We start from the raw sequence: 17,086 nt of genomic DNA on the forward strand, positions 1-17,086 counted from the left end.
CATATTGATATTGTAAATTATACAAATACAAATGGTTAACTGAACCGGACCTGTCATTTAACAATTGGTTGCGTTATCGGCATTTCTTTTATAAATAACTAGTTAAGTTGTCCAAAGTAATTTAACAATACCATTCACAGCGTTATTCAAACGGACCTTTTCACTGACGTAATGATGCAATTACGTGCACTTGCTAGCCTGTTCCATTTACGTGTTCTCCGAATGCTAAAGAGGAGTCTCGCCTAGCCTCTGAAGGAAGTGACTTGGAAGGACCAGTCCTGCAAAGGAAGTATCCTTGACATTGAGAAACGCCTAGTGTGTACATTGCTTTAAGTGTGGACAGCCGGGCCATCTCTCTAAAGGCTGTAGATGACAAAGAGAGCAGACAAAAAAGAATGAATCAAGTGGACATGGCAGCCCAAACCATGTCACATCAAGGTGGGGAAATAAGCAGTCAAGTTGAGACACGTAGTAGCGTCGAGGCACTTCCCATCAGCGGAAACAGTTTCATTGATTGCGTGCCAACCTAAGCATTGTGGGACTCAGGATCATAGGTTTGTCTGATTAATGAGGAATGGCGAGCAGAACACCTCCCACACGCCGCAGTGCACAGCATGGAAGAGATTCTAGGATGTGGAACATTGGAAGGGAAAACATTTAACCAAACATCTATCCCCTTTATAGGCTGGGTGGAAGTCAAGTTCCAGTTGGTCGAAGAGGAGGCCCAATCGCCTGAATTACTGAATTAAGTTCAATTCAATAAACCAGTTGAAGAAAACAGTTCACCGTTTATTTTGCGCTCGACGTAATGATGATTGCCCTTGATTCAAGCCTTCGGTTTACCTGGGATCATAACATTAGCACAGAATCAGTTCAGAATCAAATACCAAAAAAAAAACTGTTAGGTTCAGACGCTCTGTGTGTAATTCTGCTTCACGCTAAATCACACAACACATGCGCAGTATCATAAGCTCTTCTGTTCTCGAATCGGACGTGTCTGACAGAAACGGTTCTTGATTCGAGAAAGAGTCAATCTTTTGTTCGTTATCTGGCTAGTTTCGGTGTTCATCTTCAGTTCTCTCTTCACAGCAGTTCAGTCAGTGTACTGTTTGAGTAAATGAATTACTCCGGGATATTGGTTTGTTTGAACTCAGAGGGAGTGTCAGTCACATTAAAAAAGTTAACAGCTTAAGTCATTTGTGGATTAATGCTTATTGGAGACGTGAAGCGTTTCAAACGATTCAGTTCGATTTGGTGAACTGGTTCAAGATGTAACGGCCTTTAGAGCAGTTATTTTGTTTTTTGAGCAGTAGTATCACTACCATGCTCTAGGGGGCTCTCCAGACTACTCTTTCTCTGGATAAAAGGCAAGAAGAAGTACAGTAGGAGTATTGTTTGGTTGGAGAGAACCATTCCTCATTCCTCATCCAAGTAAGTGTTATCATTGTTTTGCTGGGTTACGTTATTTCATGTAATATGTTTGGTGTTAATGTTAGCCTGTATGTTTTTATTTAGAAGGACTTCTCATAGATACCTCATCTACGAAGTTATCCTTCTTATTCTACTTGATGCTTCCATCCTATGCTGTACTGTTTCTTAATGGGTTCTAATTAGTCATGCCAGTATCATCATAGGATGACTTGAATCAACTGAGATTTGAGATGGTTGAGGGCTACAAGGACACCATTATTGCAATGTAAGCTGAACTGAAGCCTGGATTGACTGAAGCTAGAATATGAAATGAACTACTGACTTTTTTGCTCTTTTTTGTTTGACAAATCCCATATCTTCATCTGTACCTGGGGTATGGACAATGACCAGCTAAGTCTGCTACCATATATCCTTTTCACTATGTTAACTTAGAAAACATGCATGCATATCTTCAATTGTTGATTCACTGTTTTGATTGTTTTGTGGGACATATTTGATATAAACATTTATGCAATTACTTAGGTGTTTGTACTTGGTTTGTGTATTTGAGTCTGGTTAATTCCATAATAGTCAATGAAGTCCTCCCTTATAAATTTATTTGTGATGAGTCCTTCTGAGAGTTCTCGGTTGGAAGGTTACAAAGAAGATTCGGTTACATCGAATGATTCGTTCGCGAACCGGATATCAATAAACTGCAGTGTTTTGAAATGTCACAACAGACCCGGAAGAGAAGACAATGTTGAATAAAGTTGTAGTTTTTGCTATTTTTGGACAAAAAAGTATTTTCTATGTTTCAAAAAATTCTAACTGGCCTTCTGATGTCACATGGACTACTTTGATGATTTTTTTCTTACCTTTCTGGTAGGGCTGGACGATTAATCGAAAAGTAATCAAAACCGAAATTCATAACCTTTAATCAACTTAATTTTCCCATGTCGGTTATTTCGTTTTTAAATCATGTTAACACTTGCCCCTTAAAAACATACTACCGCGTGTGTAGCCACATGACTCTGCCCCGTCCTGTCAGTGGCATAAATGCAAAACACTGAGGTGAACGCCGGTTCAATACATACTGATGGCGCGTGAGCGGTGAGCCTTGCGTCTACACTAAACATTGTCAGTTGTATTTGTTTTATGGTTTGGACATTCAAGCGATTAGATGATCGGATGTGTATTATTATATCGATCTACCATGTTCGCGCAGCTGCATTGTGGCACAAACACTCATATAAACAGCTGTGAAGATCGCGCACAGAGGAACACAGAAACTAGTTGTCAGCGCTGTCCTGTGATTTATCACTAAAGTAGCTTAGAATCTCAAAACTTATTATAGCATGTTTGCGTGCAGCACAACCGCTGCTGGGGGTTCCCGGTTTGTGTCCGTTCTCAGACTGTTCTGTGTATTTTAACTGTAGAAAAGGTTGTTCCGAGTCGAAACTACGATACAGAAAACTACATCAGTATATCATCATAAACTCATTTTTGTCTTACGTGAACATAAACAGATGAGAAAGAAAACACACACGTGCAGTATTTTTGCTTAAAGAGATGACAGCCTAATAAACGCGCTGCCTGTCATTAATGTTAACCAAAGAACAAAAGAAAATCATTCACTGATCTTGACTGAATATATTTAATAACTTTACTTGATTAAGCTTTATTTTGTTTATAAAAAGAAAACTTTGCAGTGTTTTTAAACTTTTAATTACAGTTTCTGTACCTGAAATTTTGTTTAGTTGTATTTATTTATGATATTGCTAATTGATTTGTTTGTTCCTATCTTATTACTAACTGTTTACCTGTCTTTAACACTTTAATATTTTAAATTTATATTAATCTTGTTGTTTTTGCTATGGTATTTTTTTTAATCACAGGCAAAATTCCTCTTGCAGTGTTTTGTAGGCTGCTGATTTTTACTCATGTTATTCAGCTGCAACAGAATGCTTTGTAAAAATGTTTGACATCTATATGTTTGACTTAATTTTTTTTATATTGGATTTTTTATCTTATTGGAATTGAAATTAGGAATCGATAAGAATCAGAATCGATAAGCAGAATCGGAATCGATAAAATTAAAACGATACCCAACCCTAGTATGAAATGTTACGAACATAGATAAAATAACTGCTGATAGTGAGCTATGATGTCAGATCGCTGATATCTCACCTTTAATAGTCAATCATATTTACAGTACAAACCTTGTCAGTGAACTATGAGGGCAAAAAAACAAAACAGAAACAAAATAATCGTTCAGTGATCGTAATCGAGATAAAATGTTCAATTAATCGAGGTTTTGATTTTAGGTCATAATCGTCCAGCCCTACTTTCTGGACATGGACAGTATACCGTGCACACAGCTTCAATGGAGGGACTGGGAGCTCTCGGACTAAATCTAAAATATCTTAAACTGTGTTCCGAAGATGAACAGAGGTCTCACAGGTTTGGAACGACATGAAGGTGAGTTATTAGTGTTGAGCGAACAATGGCCCTTATACGTAACAGATTATTTAGGCCTTGGATGCAGGGAGACGTAGAACACTACGTGACCAAGGTGTGTAGCTGCCTAAAAAGGAAGAGGCCGAATAAACCCACCAGAGCTCCCCTGAACAATGTGATAACAACATACCCTTTTGAGATGGTGTCCATTGACTTCTTACACCTGGAAAGTTGTAAAGGAGGATATGAGTATATTTTACTGGTTATGGACCACTTCACGCGGTTTGCTCAAGCTTATGCCTGTACCAACAAGGCCACTAAGACAGCTGCTGAGAAGGTTTTTGGGAAATATTTTAAGTTTTAAAGTTTGGCTTTCCGTGTAAACTGCACCATGATCAGGGAAAATTATTTGAAAACAAGCTCTTTGCTAAACTGGAAGAATTCTATGGGATACAAGGCTCATGCACTACTCCCTACCATCCACAGGGAAACAGCCAGTTAGAGCATTTTAATACAACGCTCTTGGCCATGTTGAGGAACTTATATCAAGTCAAGTCAAGTCACCTTTATTTATATAGCGCTTTAAACAAAATACATTGCGTCAAAGCAACTGAACAACATTCATTAGGAAAACAGTGTCAATAATGCAAAATGATAGTTAAAGGCAGTTCATCATTGGATTCAGTTATGTCATCTCTGTTCAGTTAAATAGTGTCTGTGCATTTATTTGCAATCAAGTCAACGATATCGCTGTAGATGAAGTGACCCCAACTAAGCAAGCCAGAGGCGACAGCGGCAAGGAACCGAAACTCCATCGGTGACAGAATGGAGAAAAAAACCTTGGGAGAAACCAGGCTCAGTTGGGGGCCAGTTCTCCTCTGACCAGACGAAACCAGTAGTTCAATTCCAGACTGCAGCAAAGTCAGATTGTGCAGAAGAATCATCTGTTTCCTGTAGTCTTGTCCTGGTGCTCCTCTGAGACAAGGTCTTTACAGGGGATCTGTATCTGGGGCTCTAGTTGTCCTGGTCTCCGCTGTCTTTCAGGGATGTAGAGGTCCTTTCTAGGTGCTGATCCAGCATCTGGTCTGGATACGTACTGGATCCGGGTGACTGCAGTGACCCTCTGATCTGGACACAGACTGGATCTGGTGGCCACGGTGACCTCGGAATAAGAGAGAAAAAGACAAATATTAGCGTAGATGCCATTCTTCTAATGATGTAGCAAGTACATAGGGTGTTATGGGAAGTGTTCCCGGTTCCGGTTTACCTAATTAATGCAGCGTAAAAATCCTTTAACGGATTTGGATATTAAAAGCATATTAGTATGTTATGTGTAAGCCAGGTTAAAGAGATGGGTCTTTAATCTAGATTTAAACTGCAAGAGTGTGTCTGCCTCCCGAACAATGTTAGGTAGGTTATTCCAGAGTTAAGGCGCCAAATAGGAAAAGGATCTGCCGCCCGCAGTTGATCTTGATATTCTAGGTATTATCAAATTGCCTTTGAGAACATAGTGGACGTAGAGGATTATAATGTAAAAGGAGCTAATTCAAATACTGAGGTGCTAAACCATTCAGGGCTTTATAAGTAATAAGCAATATTTTAAAATCTATACGATGTTTGATAGGGAGCCAGTGCAGTGTTGACAGGACCGGGCTAATATGGTCATACTTCCTGGTTCTAGTAAGAACTCTTGCTGCTGCATTTTGGACTAGCTGTAGTTTGTTTACTAAGCGTGCAGAACAACCACCCAATAAAGCATTACAATAATCTAACCTTGAGGTCATAAATGCATGGATTAACATTCTTGCATTTGACATTGAGAGCATAGGCCGTAATTTAGATATATTTTTGAGATGGAAAAATGCAGTTTTACAAATGCTAGAAACGTGGCTTTCTAAGGAAAGATTGCGATCAAATAGCACACCTAGATTCCTAACAGATGACAAAGAATTGACAGAGCAACCATCAAGTCTTAGACAGTGTTCTAGGTTATTAAAAGCAGAGTTTTTAGGTCCTATAATTAACACCTCTGTTTTGTCAGAATTTATCAGTAAGAAATTACTCGTCATCCAGTTTTTTATATCGACTATGCATTCCATTAGTTTTTCAAATTGGTGTGTTTCACCGGGCCGCGAAGAAATAAGGAGCTGAGTATCATCAGCATAACAGTGAAAGCTAACACCATGTTTCCTGATGATATCTCCCAAGGGTAACATATAAAGCGTGAAGAGTAGCGGCCCTAGTAATGAGCCTTGAGGTACTCCATACTGCACTTGTGATCGATATGATACATCTTCATTCACTGCTACGAACTGATGGCGGTCATATAAGTACGATTTAAACCATGCTAATGCACTTCCATTAATGCCAACAAAGTGTTCAAGTCTATGCAAAAGAATGTTGTGGTCAATTGTGTCAAACGCAGCACTAAGATCCAATAAAACTAATAGAGAGATACATCCACGATCAGATGATAAGAGCAGATCATTTGTAACTCTAAGGAGAGCAGTCTCAGTACTATGATACGGTCTAAATCCTGACTGGAAATCCTCACATATACCATTTTTCTCTAAGAAGGAAAATAATTGTGAGGATACCACCTTTTCTAGTATCTTGGACAGAAAAGGGAGATTCGAGATTGGTCTACAATTAACTAGTTCTTTGGGGTCAAGTTGTGGTTTTTTGATGAGAGGCTTAATAACAGCCAGTTTGAAGGTTTTGAGGACATATCCTAATGACAATGAGGAATTAATAATAGTCAGAAGAGGATCTATGACTTCTGTAAGCACCTCTTTTAGGAGCTTAGATGGTATAGGGTCTAACATACATGTTGTTGGTTTAGATGATTTAACAAGTTTATACAATTCTTCCTCTCCTATAGTAGAGAATGAGTGGAACTGTTCCTCAGGGGGTCTATAGTGCACTGTCTGATGCGATACTGTAGCTGACGGCTGAATGGTTGCAATTTTATCTCTAATAGTATCGATTTTAGAAGTAAAGTAGTTCATAAAGTCATTACTGCTGTGGTTTTGGGAAATGTCAACACTTGTTGAGGCTTTATTTTTCGTTAATTTAGCCACTGTATTGAATAAATACCTGGGGTTATGTTTGTTTTCTTCTAAAAGAGAAGAAAAGTAATCGGATCTAGCAGTTTTTAATGCTTTTCTGTAGGATAGGTTACTTTCCTGCCAAGCAATAAGAAATACCTCTAGTTTTGTTTTCCTCCAGCTGCGCTCCATTTTTCGGGCTGCTCTCTTTAGGGTGCGAGTATGCTCATTATACCATGGTGTCAAACTGTTTTCCTTAACCTTCCTTAAGCGTACAGTAGCAACTGTATTTAAAGTGCTAGAAAAGAGAGAGGCCATAGTTTCTGTTACATCAATTTGTTCTGAGGTTTTGGATATGCTAAGGAATTTGGATACATCAGGAAGATAACTTAAAAATGCAGTCTTTTGTGGTAGAAGTGATGATTCTTCCATACTTGTAACAAGAAGTAGAATTTACAATTTTGGCTATATGAAGTTTGCACAAAACTAAATAATGATCTTAGATATCATCACTTGGCTGCATAATTTCAACACTATCAACATCAATTCCATGTGACAGTATTAAATCTAGAGTATGTTCTCTTACGAGAGCTCTCTCGTACTGCGTCTTAGCTAAGACGCTACGGGAAAAGTCTCTTTTCACGAAATACTGAAGCAAAAAATTATCCTTAATTTTGTATTTTTGTAAAGCGCATTTGCAGCAGTACACAGCCTTAGGCGAGACGGCTCGTTCGCTCATTGGCTTGTTCTGCGGCAACTGCACAGCCTATCGAGCGCGGGCTGATGCAACATCAGACCAATAAGGGCGCTTCGCGCCCTTCTTGCCACTTCCCGCCGAAACGGGTGTGGCCCAACCTATAAAAGGAGCTCGAAAAGGCTGACTCACCTGATTTTTCATCTCTTCAGCGAAGTTCACGCATCGCTGGATCACGGAGGAAGCAAGCGCTGTCTGAGAAAGCACATCAGCAGGACGAGCCATTCTGAAGCTGCTGGCATCGCCGCCTTCCACTGCCGTTCCTGCTGCGCTATCCGGCGCCTATATCTTTTCAATTCTGTTGTATCCAAGCTGTTCTTTATGTGTGTGTGTGTTCGCCCTGCGACACACACTCGTAAAAGAGCTCGCGTCTTTTTTAAGATGCCTTCCTGCGGCTCGTCAGAGCCCCACTCAGCGAGGGAGACCGGTACGTCATCTGTGTCTCCTGCCTGGGTGAAGATCATGCAGCGCTCGCGCTCGCTGACGGCGGATGCCCCCACTGCGAGCTGTTGCCATGGTGACTCTGAGGACTCGCCTGGCCTTTTTCTCTGAGCCTGCATTCTCCGTTGCACTGAGGCGCCGTAAAAGCATCGCTTCCAGCGGATTCCGGAACCGTCTTCAGCTCAACCGAGCTCGCCGGTTCGCCCTGCTTCACCGGCCCCCCCTGCATCGCTTCCCGGTGGGCAGCGCCCGCTGTTTGCCTCCGCGTCGTCCGAGGAAGTCGATCTCAGGGCCGCGTCGGTGGAAGAGGACACGCGCTCTCTGCTAGCTTCGGGCAATGAGGGCTGGGCGAGCTCCGAGGATCTCGCGCCTTCTGCTCAGAAGCCCAGCAGACGAGCTGACATCAAGAAGGAGCCGGGGCGAATGCTCGTGTTGGCCGCGATGAGTCTCGGCCGCGAGTGGTTTGCACCAGCGCCCCCCCTCTCGTTCCCGGCTGGATGGTATTTCCCTTTCGGATGAGCATACTTCTTAAAGCCCGCCTCATTTCTTCCTGAGCTTCACGAAGAGGTGGCGAAGGCTTGGAACGCTCCATATTCAGCGCAAACTCGTTCGTCTGTCTCACTAGCATTCTCCACATTGATGATGCTAAAAACAGGAACTACCACTCACTTCCGCCGGTGGAACAGGCGATAGCGACGCACCTTTGTCCGCCCTCTGCTGGACGGCGGCAAAAGCGGTGTTGCCATCTAAAGCCTGCTGTGTGACGCTGCGTCGGCACTACACACGATGGCTGCTTCATCGAAGCGCCGGTGTACGAGTTCCGCTGTGGCCGGGCTCTCACCTAAGCGCGCCGCTGTTTCAGTTCCAGAGATTGTGACTGTTTCAGCGTTTTTTTGCAATGCGCAAGCCTGTACGGTTGCCCGCTTGCCTGCACACGAAAACTGTTATCACGGCTACCCAGATATATTTCCCAAAAAAGGTGTAATTTCTGGTGTCCCGGCCACGGCCGATGGTGCTATAAATGTAGTGACGATGCCCACTGCTCAGTGCCCATCTCCACATATAAGCACAGCCCTTCACACAGGGCTCGCGCCCATAAAAGCGACTCAAGTCGATCACGCGCACTACATAGTAGACGTGCCCACTCCTCAGTGCCCACAATCACTATGTCACACGCGTCATGTGGTTTCTGTAAAAACAAAACCCGTGCACGTTCATCCGGCCACGGCCGATGGTGCTATAAATGTAGTGACGATGCCCACTCCTCAGTGCCCATCTCCACATGTAAGCACAGCCCTGCACACAGGGTCTGCGCCCATAAAAGCGACTCAAGTCGATCGCGCACACTGCATAGTAAGCGTGCCCACCCCTCAGTGCCCACAATTACTATGTCACACGCGTCATGTGGTTTCTGTAAAAAACAAAACCCGTGCACGCTCGTCCGGCCACGGCCGATGGTGCTATAAATGCAGTGACGATGCCCACTCCTCAGTGCCTATCTCCACATGTAAGCACAGCCCTGCACACAGGGCTCGCTCACATAAGATCGACACAGATCGGTCGAGCGCGCCGCATAGTAAACGTGCCCACTCCCCAGTGCCCACATACACTATGTCACATACGGCGTGTGGCTTCTGTAGAAACGAGGCCTGTGCACGTACGCTCTGCACAGGCAGACAGCGAGTTGAAAGTGGTAAATGTGCACATATGCAGCCCACAGTTACTCGCAGACATATCGAGTCCCACGGGACCTGCTCAGCCTTCCCCCAGTCGGTTAAGCGCTGGGACGGGGTCGAGGAGGAGCGATCTGCCTGCTGTGATCAGCGCGCTCCCCGCCTCAAATGCGCAGCACACCCGAGCGCCGCCGTTGCCCGGTCAACAGAGCGCGCTTCGCATCCAGCCCTTAGCCATTCATGCCGATGCATGGTCAGTGCTTCCAGGGGTTTCGGATTGGGTGCTAGGCATTATAAAGAGAGGCTACTCGCTACAGTTTTTTTCGACGCCCTCCGCGCTTTTCAGCGCGCGTCGAAACTACGGTCAACACAGAAGTAACACACATACTTCGGGCCGAAATATCAAAACTGTTGAGCAAAGGGGCTGTAGAGCCTGTGTCTCAAGCTCAAAGCAAGGGGGGGGCTGTACAGCAGATACTTTCTGGTGCCCAAGAGAGACGGGGGTCTCAGGCCCATACTGGATCTAAGACAGCTGAACAAGGTATTGATAAAACGCAGTTTCAAAATGCTTACGACCAGGAAACTCCTCGTGCAGATTCGCAGAGGGGACTGGTTCATCACAATAGATCTGAGGGATGCGTATTTTCAAATACAGATAGCGTCAAACCACAGGCGACATTTGAGATTCGCCTTCGAGGGCCAGGCATACCAGTTTACAGTCCTCCGTGGCTCCTTGTACGTTTACGAGGTGCATGGATGCAGCGCTCGCTCCTCTCAGACTCAGAGGCATACGAATGCTGAATTATTTGGACGACTGGCTGGTTCTGGCCCGATCACGAGCGGAGCTCGTGGACCACAGGGCCGTTTTGCTCGATCACCTCGAGAAGCTCGGCCTCAGTGTCAATTGGGCGAAGAGTTCGCTGAACCCCAGTCAGACGATCCTGTTTCTGGGTATGGTTCTGAACTCGTGTTCCATGACGGCGCGGCTGTCACCACAGCGCGCGATGGGCATTCAGCGCGCAGCGAGTTCTTTCCGCTGCGGCGCGACCGTGTCGCTCAAACACTGTCAAAAGATGCTGGGTCTCATGGCCTCAGCATCTCCGGTTCTGCGGCTGGGCCTGTTCCGCATGCGCCCCCTGCAGTTCTGGCTGAAGGCTCGGGTGCCGCGCAGAGTGTGGGCTTCTGGCCGGCTGCATTTCAAGGTCGATCAGAGCTGTGTTGCGGCTCTAGCACCTTGGACAGCGAACGGCTGGTACCGATCAGGTCTAAGCCTGGGGACTTCCCCGAGTGTGAAAATGGTGTCGACGGACGCCTCCACTTCGGGATGGGGAGCGCTGCTCGAAGGCAGACCGTCCTTTGGCCTATGGTCAGAACGGGAAAAGCTCCATCATATCAAATGCCTGGAAATGCTGGCAGTGGAGAACGCGCTGACGCGCTTTTGTCCCCATATCAAGGATCACCACGTCGTAGTCCGTGCAGACAACATGTCCGTGGTGTCCTACATAAATCGCCAGGGCGGTCTCGGGTCCCGAAACCTGTGCAGGCTGACGGAACGCCTCCTGGTTTGGGCTCAGCGCAACGTGCGCTCGCTGAGAGCAGTGCATGTGCCTGGACTGCAGAATCTGGGTCCAGACAGGCTGTCCAGAGGCAATGTTCCTACGGGCGAATGGTCTCTACACCCGCAAAAAGTCCGGCTGTTGTGGGAGAGATTTGGCATGGCGGAGGTGGACCTCTTTGCGTCCCACGAAAACGCTCACTGCCCCGCGTTCTTTTCCAAGAACGAAAGCGTTCCCTCCCGTCTCCCTCCTTCCGCAGGTGATAGAACGGGTGAGAGAAACGAGATGTTCAATACTGCTTGTAGCACCTCTTTGGAAGAACCAACCATGGTTCCCAGATTTGATGCAGTTAGCAGATGTCGCCCCGTGGCTGGTACCGTTGAGGAGGGACCTCCTCTCGCAGACCAGGGGCCCGATTTGGCACCCTCAACCGGAGTTGTGGTCCCTCCATGTGTGGGCGCTCAACAGTTACCCGCTGATCTCGCAGTGGGAGTGCTAAATACCATCACTCAGGCTAGAGCTCCGTCGACACGACGTCTGTATGCCTCGAAGTGGTCGGTGTTCTCCAGCTGGTGCACAGCTCGAGGTTATTCACCCCTTAGTTGTGAGGTGACGGAGGTCCTCTCCTTCCTACAGGAGCTGTTGGATAAGGGCAGAGCCCCATCCACGCTCAAAGTTTATGTGGCGGCCATTGCGGCGTTTTCTGAAACGGCGTCCGGTCAGTCAATGGGAAGGAACGATTTAGTCATCCGGTTCCTCAGAGGAGCTAGGAGGCTGAATCCTCCCAGACCACCGTCAGTCCCTATGTGGGACCTCGCGGCGGTTTTGGAGGCCTAGAAGGGTCCCCCTTTTGAGCTTATCCAATCGGTTAGCCTTCAGCATCTGTCGTTCAAGACAGTATTCTTGTTGGCTCTCGCTTCTGTGAAGTGTGTGGGTGATTTGCACGCGCTCTCGGTGAGCCAGTCGTGCTTGGAGTTTGGGCCCAATGACTCAAGGGTCATACTCAAACCTAGGCATGGTTATGTGCCGAAATCCCTCAACACACCGTTTCGGGCTCAGGTTATTGCCCTGTCTGCCCTGCCGGTGTCAGGGGAGGATGGAGACTCGAGTCTTCTTTGCCCTGTCAGGGTTTTAAGAGCTTATGTGTCTCGCTCTGCTGCCTTTCGGCAGACGGAGCAGCTGTTTGTCTCGTTCGGTGGACGTTCCAAGGGAATGGCTGTTTCGAGACAGACTCTATCCAGATGGATAGTTGACGCCATAGCGTTAGCTTACGCTTCCAGGGGCCTACAGTGCCCGTTGGGCGTCAGAGCACACTCCACAAGAGGCGTCGCCTCGTCGTGGCCGTGGTCTACTGGGATCTCCTTGCAGGATATATGTATGGCGGCAGGTTGGGCCTCGCCGTCTACATTTATCAGGTTTTATAACCTGGAGGTCCCCGCCTTGCAAGCAAGGCTGTTGTCGGTATAGTCGAATCAGGGCCCTGAGGGGAATTCTGAGTTCACGAGCGCTATGCGCTGCCGACTGTTATATGGGCAGTATTGCGTAAGACCCGCATTGCCACATTGGTCAGGCCTTGCCTCGGCTGTGTGATGTCATTTTGCCGCATCTACGGATGCTGCTAGATATAGGACGGAGGGCTTTTTCCCTTTTCTGTCCTGGACTCTCCGTGAGTCCCTCAGGTGACTGTGCACTGTAAATCCTGGGCGTTGCTTCAGGTTTATTGGTGTGTGATCCCTGCGCGCACAGCGTTTTACATTGGGTTCCCGTAGCGTCTTAGCTAAGACGCAGTACGAGAGAGCTCTCGTAAGAGAACGTACTCGGTTACTAAACGTAACCTCGGTTCTCTGTAGAAGAGCGAACGAGTACTGCGTTCTCTGCCGTGCGCACGATTCACTCTGGTTCGCTTCGGCGATGAAATAAATCAGGTGAGTCAGCCTTTTCGAGCTCCTTTTATAGGTTGGGCCACACCCGTTTCGGCGGGAAGTGGCATTATCAACATGGATATTAAAATCACCAACTATTAAAACTTTATCTGCAGCCAGAACTAACTCGGATGTAAAATCACCAAACTCTTTAATAAAGTCTCTATGGTGCCCTGTTGGCCTGTATACAGTAGCCAGTACAAACATAACAGGGGATTTATTATTAACATTTGTTTCACTGGATAATTTTATATGAAGCACCATTACTTCAAACGAGTTATACTAGAAGCCTGCCCTCTGAGAAATCCTGAAAACGTTGTTATAAATTGAAGCAACACCTCCCCCTTTGCCTTTTGGACGTGGCTCATGTTTATAACAGTAATCTTGGGGGGTGGACTCATTTAAAATAATGTAATCATCAGGTTTTAGCCAGGTTTCTGTCAAACAGAGTACATCTATATTATGATCAGTGATCATATTATTTACAAAAAGTGTTTTCGTAGAAAGTGATGTGATATTCAATAAGCCAAGCTTTATCATTTATTTATCCATATTGCATCTGTTTTTTTATTTGTTGAACCTCAATTAAATTGTTAATCTTAACTTGGTCTGGACGTTTTTTGTATTTTCTAGTTCGGGGAACAGACACAGTCTCTATAGTGTGATATCTAGGTGAAAGAGTCTCTATGTGCTGAGAACTGACCTCTGTGACGTGAGGCAGCTAGCAGACGGTCGGTTTAGCCAGTCTGCCTGCTTCCTGACCTGGGCCCCAGACTATTTGCCATATTTCTAGAGAGACGAGCGGCACCACCCCAGGAGGGATGAAGACCATCTCTTTTCAACAGGTCAGGTATGCCCCAAAAGCTCGTCCAATTGTCTATGAAACCTATGTTATTCTGTGGGGACCACTTAGACATCCAGCCATTGAGTGATGACAATCTGCTATGCATGTCGTCACCACGGTAAGAAGGGAGGGGACCAGAGCATATTACAGTGTCTGACATCGTGCTTGCAAGTTCACACACATCTTTAAATGTTATTTTTAGTGATCTCCGACTGGCGAAGTCGAACATCATTAGCGTTGGCATGAATAACAATCTTACTGTTTTTACGTTTAGCATTAGCCAGCACTTTTAAATTTGCCAAGATGTCAGGCGCTCTGGCTCCCAGTAAACATTTGACTATGGTGGCTGGTGTCTCTATATTCACGTTCCGTACAATAGAATCACCAATAACTAGAGCACTTTCATCAGGTTTCTCAGTGGGTGCATCACTGAGTGGGGAGAACCTGTTTAATGTTTTGATCGGAACAGAAGAGTGGTGTTTTGACCCACGACTACGCTGCCTCACCGTCACCCAGTTGCCCTGCTGCAGGGGCTCTGTTTCCGGAACCGAACAATGTACAGGAATCCCTGAGCTAGACGCATCCAAAGCTGTATCTAGAGCCCTAACATTCTTACTGTCCTCAATTAAAGTTTGGAAGCCTGTCTCTATTTCTGAAATCTTCTCTGTCAGCCTAACTATTTCCCTGCATTTATCACATGTGAATCCCTCATCAGCGACAGAGATAGATAAACTGTACATGTGGCAAGAGGTGCAAATAACAATAGCAGGAGAAGCCATTACTCACCGTGCTTGATGAAATATTCTTACTGCGGTTGTTTGATGAACTTGTGAAAAACTTGAGCGAGAGATAGGAGAGGAGAAAAGAAAACAGCGATAGGTTCGAATGAAAACGCTAATGACAAGCTAACGAGTGCTAACGCTTTGCAGGTGTACTGCACTCACGGATATAAAATAAAAGTGAACGATCAAAATTAATCTGATAAGATTGATCGATAATTTCAGAAATATGGTGTGAATTAAGTTATATTTTATCACTTTAAAAAACAGAGAGTGACAGTAAGATAAAGATTCTAGAGATAAAAATAAAATAAAAACGATTAGCAACAGAAGGCCAACAGGAAGTAGAGAAAACACTCTCCAACAGCGACTTGAAATGCTTTTGGATTTCATCTTGATATCATGTTGATATCGGATACACATCCAATATCTGGACATCTGACCTACGTCTAAACACAAGCCGATTCTCCTCACAACTCCCAGTGCGAGGGCGACACGTTTGCTCAAAGATTTTTTAATGCCGTTTTAATATTTGTGTGCTGTATGGAAACTTTTTATAGGTAAGAAATTGCACATTCAGGAGTTGGTTTTTAACCCCTGAATTAAAAAAAAAACAGCTAAAAGCTACATTATTTTTCTCAGCAATGAGGTGATAACTTAGCAGTTTTTGTAATTAAACCGACAAGCTTGTTCGCAATGCTTCATAATCACTCTCTCCCTCGCACCTGGGTTCATGCGTTTGTTTCGTTCATTCTCTCTCTCACACTCTGTTAATTCATTCAAAGTCATTTCAATAAATATCATCTTTATTTCACTAAAGAATTCTACCTACAATAAAATTGTTTAACAAATTTAAATTACCATTATTTTCCGGTCTTTATCCCTTCAGTCAGATTTTGTGCTGCAAAACATCCGTGACAGCCATTGTCCATGCTGGCAAATAATAATGGCCATTAAACGTTAATTATATAAATAATTTTAATAGCACAGACATTTAAAAGCCAAGGGTCTACCCTGTTCATAGTAAAGCGATCACTGCAGACAATCATTTTTGGTGGAAATCAATGTAAACACAGATATCAGATAACAGACATGTCTAAAGTGAATGTAATCAGAGGGGCCAAAAAATTTGATATGGTCAAAAGATTGGTTTTGTGCATTAAAAAATGCGGTGTGAACACAGCCTTAGTGTCTAAAAATGTTTGGCATAAAGGTGTGCTAGTGTTCAAGTCTCTGTGTTTAGATCAGTATGTTCAATCATGTGTCCTTGACCTTTACTGTGTATGTTTTGATTATACTGTGTTGTAAATAAAGCACAAATAATCAAAAGCCCCACTATTTTACCCTCCTCACATTCATTCTTACCAGGCTCACAGACACTTAGCTGACTGATGGCTCATTATGGGAGGCCCTTTGTCTCTCAGGTGTAAATCACCTAATATTCATGGCCATTGTTACTCCCTTGCATACGGCCTTTCTAACACAAGACATGCCTTACAAAAATTAAATCAATACATTGTTTTCTGTGAATGAGTGAACAGGATGATTTTCACATAATTTTGGAGCAAAAACTCTAGTCTACCACTAGTGCAGTTCTCAAAAGTCTTCAGAAAAGGATTCTTTCACCTTTTCCAATGTAAAATTCAAGCACTTTCAAGGTACATTTTCTGAAAACCATCAGAACAGCGAAAACAAAAAGAAGGATTAAATGTAGATGTATAACGTGTATAACAGCATGTGGTAAGGAACATTCTTATGTTCATGACATATCGTACATCATATCCGGGAGATAAGTCAGCAAATTTTAGTAAAATCAAAGGATTTGCCGTTTCCCGTGCAAATGCGCCACACAAAATTCAGATATTGGGCAGTAATTTCTAAATCACTTGAAGTCCCCAGATACTACGAATCCCATGCATATAGGGCTTAAGCAGCATAAATGGACTCTAGAGCCCTGCATGGACCTCAAATATAGGCCCTAGCCCAGCCCTTATCCAACAGATTATCAGAATTCTTGGCCCAAGATGACCCGAGCCCATATTTTTTACCCCTTCTCCCTAAATGGCTTATACTACTATTTCAGCTATTAAAATAGTTCTGTTCTGTATGTAATGGTGAAGTGATTATATTTCATTGAATTTTAAGTTAATTTTTTAAAAAGTAATTGTGTTTGCGGTTTGCCAGCGGTATGAGTTGATCATAC

At 44.4% G+C, this 17,086-nt stretch overlaps 1 protein-coding gene across 1 annotated transcript in view; it reads right to left on the reverse strand.

The window, feature by feature from the left end:
- The window catches only part of LOC132134234 (interferon alpha/beta receptor 1a-like), a 59,883-nt gene that overhangs the window by 19,305 nt on the left and 23,492 nt on the right, over positions 1–17,086 (reverse strand). The window lies entirely within an intron of this gene.

This window comes from Carassius carassius, unplaced genomic scaffold (genome assembly GCF_963082965.1).
Source record: "Carassius carassius unplaced genomic scaffold, fCarCar2.1 SCAFFOLD_58, whole genome shotgun sequence".
NCBI lineage: Eukaryota > Metazoa > Chordata > Actinopteri > Cypriniformes > Cyprinidae > Carassius > Carassius carassius.